General features: G+C 42.0%; 1 pseudogene; it reads right to left on the reverse strand.

Annotated features, from left to right (window-relative positions):
- Positions 1–251: 251 nt before the first annotated feature.
- Positions 252–775, reverse strand: LOC101630453 (annotated as a pseudogene).
- Positions 776–5,007: the final 4,232 nt, after the last annotated feature.

Below are 5,007 nucleotides of genomic sequence, written 5' to 3' on the forward strand. Positions count from 1 at the left end.
GCCCCCATGGTCCTCCATCATCGTCAATAGTTCCCCATCCCCACTTTGATTTTGACTTCCACAGGCCACTCTGGTAGCCTCATTGCTTCTTCTTTTTTTGTTTACTGTTTATTTCATAATCATAAACTTAACTATAATCAAGCTAGACTTGGAAGGGGATACAGAAAATATGGAACCTAAAGAACTGTAGGGAGGGCATAAAGATTATAGAACATTTTAAGTATAAGGGTTTGAAAGAATGCTCTTTTGAGCTACAGAAGGAATGATCTATAGCTTAAGATCAAACACAAGTCAAATGTATTGGAAATGTAGTCCGCAATGGAGATCTCCCTGCAGCTGTGGCCATTCCTAGAGCCGAAGCTCTCCACAGGTTCCTCAACATTCATGCCCTCCTTCAATTTGCCAATGATCATGTGATTTCCTTCCACACACTCAGTTTTGACAGTGCAGATGAAAAACCGGGAACCATTTGTGTTGGGTGCATCATTTGCCATTACTAAGATCCTGGGACCTACATGCTTCAGGATGAAATTTTCATCAAATTTCTCCCCATAGATGGATTTGCTGCCAGTGCCATTGCATGTGACTTCACCACCCTGGCACATAAATTATGGAAGAACTCCATGAAAGCAGGAAACTTTATAACCAAATCCTTTCTCCCCAGTGTCCAGAGCATGAAAGTTTTCTGCTGTCTGGAAATTTGTCCGTAAACATCTCGAAAGAGACATGGCCCAAGGGCTGGCCATTTACAGTGATTGATGTCAAAGAACATCATGAGTTTCACCGTGGCTGTGGGATGCTGGAGGTCTGGTGGTAGCAGCATCTGCAAGGCTTAGCCTCAATTCTCTAGTCAAGATTTCTAAGATTTGTTATCATATTCCACATCTACTTAATTCACTCCTCTTTAGCACTTAGATTGTTTCTATCATTTGACTGTTGTAACTAGTGCTGCATATGAGTGCATATATCCCTTCAAATTACTGATTTTGCATTCTCCAGGTAGCTAACTAGGAGTAGAATTGTTGGGTCAAATGGTAAATCCATTTTGAATATTCTGAGGAAACCCCATACTGCTTTGCATAAGGACTAGATCTGTCTGCAACTCCTGTATGGGCATATTTAATCTTGCTTGGAATTATGTTTCATTGGAATTTTGGGCCATATGGCAATAAAAGGTTTAACTTTTTGAAAATTGCCTAATTGATTTTACAAAGTGTCCAAATCATTTTACATTCCCACCAGCAATATATGAAGGTTCAGAAGTCTATACATCCTCACCAGTACTTGTCCTTTTTATTACAGGTATTTTAATAGGTGGGAAGAGTTATTACATATGGTTTTGATAAGCATTTTTTCTGAAAACTAACGCTGTTGAACATCTTTTCCTGTTCGTTTCATTTGTATATCTTCTTTGAAAAAATTTCAAATTCTTTATTTGTTTGGTTAAGCATGCTACTTGTCTTTCTATTGTTGAGTTGCAAGTGTTACTATATATATGTGTGTGTATATAGAGAGATATGTTGATATGTAACCAGGTGACTGAAGCTGAGGGCTGCTGCAGGTGGTGGTGGGGGGGGTGCCTAGGAGGTTGCTGGTGAAAACAGATAGCCTCAGGGAAAATGCTAAAAAAGATCAGGTTTTGAGGAGAGGAAATAGGAAATAGAAGTGGATGCCTAAGGGGAGAGGGAGAGGGAGAAAAAAACAGGTTGTTGTTTTGTACCATCTTCAGGATTCAAGGTTTTAGTTCCTTCAGCATTTTGGGGGCCAGGAGATTTCAGCCCCCCACTGTGCTGATCTTGCAGAAAGCTGCTGTGGACTACTGAAGGTGGAGGGAAAGGTGGAGGCCTTCAGTAGCCAACGTTGGAAAGGAAGAAGCTTTGCAAGTAGTTGAGTGACTGAGATGGTTTCTGGTTTTGCTGTGGTTACAGCCTGGCTTAGCTGTGTCAGTGAGGCCTTTGGTCGGGTCATTTGGTGGCTGTAGCTGCTGTCCTGAGTGTCCGTCGTCTGGTGCTATGCTGGAGTGTTCTGCAGCTCTGGGAGTATCCCCTGTGATGTCCTCTGTTGTCATCCTGAGTTGGAGCCTGGCCTGCAGTCTGGCTGTCATGTGCCCCAGGCTGGCAGGGCAGGAAGACGCCATCTTGGCACATGGCCTGTTGTTAGGGAGAGGAGCTGCACATCCTCAGTGGTGGGAAGACACCAGCATAACTGTCTTTGTGCAGTATGGTACTGGACATGACTTTGGTTAAAGTGAATGGCCATCACCCACCTCAGTAACTTGTTTTTCCCATTTGTTAAATAAATCCCTTTGTTGTTGTTTCCTAAGCCCGAGCAGTCTTTGCAATTGTGCACACGAGTGAAGAACCCAGACAGTGACAGGTAAACTATTTGGGCAGAGGAGACTTGGCCAGTGTACTGCCCCCTCCCATCCGGTACCAGGTAGACTTAATGTTGTACACGATTTTGAAGCTTTAGATTTCTTAATTTTTCTCTTGCTCTATTGTCAAGGTCACTAATTCTTTCTTCTGTCTGTTCAAATTTATTCTTTTTTCTCAAATTGCATTGATTTGTTAATTGTTTACATAAATGCATAACTTCTCCCTTCATAGATGCAGACTTCATTCACCTTCCACCAAAGCTTCAGTGCCAATGCCCTACCTAGTACCTTCTCTTCTCTGGACCCTCTTGCTCCTTCCACCCCTTCTGGTAACCAGCACATTCTTTCACTGAGACAAAAATTACTTTTGCTGTGCTCAGATTTACTCAGACCCCTCTAGTGATTGCTTCATTTTTGTTATAACTTTCAGCTCCACAATTTTGATTCTTTAAAAATAACTTGCCTCCATTGAGATATTGTCATTGTAACTTCCTTTTACTAATTATGCAAGGTTTACTCTAATTCTTTGAACATATTTATTATAATAGCTACTATGAAATCTTTGTCTTCTAAATCTGACATCTATGACTTCTCACCGGCAATTTCAATTTTTACTCCCACCCATGGATCATACTTTTTGTTTTTCCTTTTTTTTTTTTTTTGCATGTCTTAGATATACATCTTCTAAACTGGATGTATTAGATAACATACTGTAGCAACTCTGGATACTGACCTTCCCTAATCAGTGTTTATTGCTGTTTTTGTTTGCTTGTGTATTTGTTTAGTGATATAGATGGACTATTTTTTTTTTAAGATTTATTTATTTGTGCATACAGAAGTGGGGTACAGGCCAGAGGCTCAAGGGCGGTGAGAGGCTTCACCAGAGACAGAGTGGGGAACAGAACAGGCAGATCGACGAAGTACACTGCTGAGGGGAGCAGCGGGCGGGTCAGGAGAGGTCTGCCACGCCATGTGGTCACCTCCGGGGCAGGCGGGAATTGAACTCATGCAGAAGCGGCTTTAGATTCTCAGTGCTGTGCTTTAACCCGCTGCGCCACCAGGGAGGGCCTAGATGGACTATTTTAATGAAGTATATTTCTGCTATTATGAGAAGATGTCCCCAGTGTCATTCCCCAGAGGGCAGAGTTATGGGCATCCATGAAGTCGTGGTTTTAGCTGGGATCAATTTGCCTCTTTCCCTGATCTCTCTGATAAACTGTTTACCTCTGTTGGCAGCACACAGGGTTCTTAGGCACCACTAATTGCTGCCTAATTGTCCTACATTTTTTTGGACAATGTCCTGTGGCATAAATTGCTCCAGTCTGATCTAGTTAAATCTAGATGCCTTTTGAGACCAGCCTTTGAGTTTTGTTCTGACTACATGAGGGTTTTTATTAGCTGTGTATTTCCCTCCTTCTCTCTGGTAAAATTCCCTCTGGTTCTGTTAGTTATTCTCATGAGATTACCAGTCTCTTAATTGTTTACAACCCAAATCTACAGTATCTCAAGAACACCGTTTGTCTTGAACTTTTTCTACATGATGTTGCAAATAAGGTCAGTTCCATTGGGGCAACTTTAGACTCACCTCTCCCTCTGGACAAAACCTCCACACCACAGCTCTAGAGCTGGCGCTGCTTCAGTGGCTTGTATCGGAGTAGCCTGTATCACAGTGGCATAGCTTGTCTGTTTTGATGTGAAGTCTATGCTCTGAGATAACTGGGATAAGGGTGATAGTGGACAAGTGTTTTTGGCCTGTCCTGCCTGGGCTAGGGCTTCCACCTTATGAGTTAAAGCTACTTTGAGGAAGGAAGCCTAGTCCTCTCGATCATGCTTGGCTGGACTAGAGCGCCAACATGGGTCTCCGGACAATAAGAAATGCTGGTGGCCTGTTCTTCCTTGGGAAAACCTTATTTTCTTGAATGTACCACAGCCTGCAGTGAAGCTTTTGTCACTAAACTTAACATTCTCACTGTTTTTTCCTCCTTAAATATCATTTCAAATATTAGTAATGAAAATAGGAGATCATATATCACTACAAATTATGTTTTTGTAATTTTGGGTAGATACCTAGGAGAAGGATTACTGGAGCTAAAGGTAGATCTATATTTAGTGTTTTGAGAAACCTCTATACTCTTTTCCATAGAGGCTGGGCTAGTCCACATTCCTACCAACCGTATACGATTTCCATTTCCTCTACCCTCTCCCCAATACTTGTTCCTAGGAAAACCCCTGTAACAAATGGTAGTGCAAAACTTTATGTGCAAAACATGCAACAAACAAAAAACAAAAGCAAACACAAAAACTAGATTATTACTAAACTACATGCATCAAATTTAATACAAAAAATATTTAAAACATGGGTATAAGACCTGAAACTTTAAAATACACAAAAGAAAACATAGGTGAAACATTCCTACACACCATCTACAGAAATACATTAAACAGCAACAGAAGGCCCTCCCTGGTGGCATAGTGGGCTAAAGCACAGCACTAGAAGCTAAAGCCACTTCAGCATGAATTTGAACCCCGCCTGTCCCAGAGGTGACCACATGGCGTGGCAGACCTCTCCTGACCCGCCCGCTGCTCCCCTCAGCAGTGTACTTCGTCGATCTGCCTGTTCTGCTCCCCACTCT

Source organism: Condylura cristata, unplaced genomic scaffold, assembly GCF_000260355.1.
Source record: "Condylura cristata isolate star-nosed mole 26May11 unplaced genomic scaffold, ConCri1.0 scaffold00019, whole genome shotgun sequence".
In the NCBI taxonomy this organism is placed as follows: domain Eukaryota; kingdom Metazoa; phylum Chordata; class Mammalia; order Eulipotyphla; family Talpidae; genus Condylura; species Condylura cristata.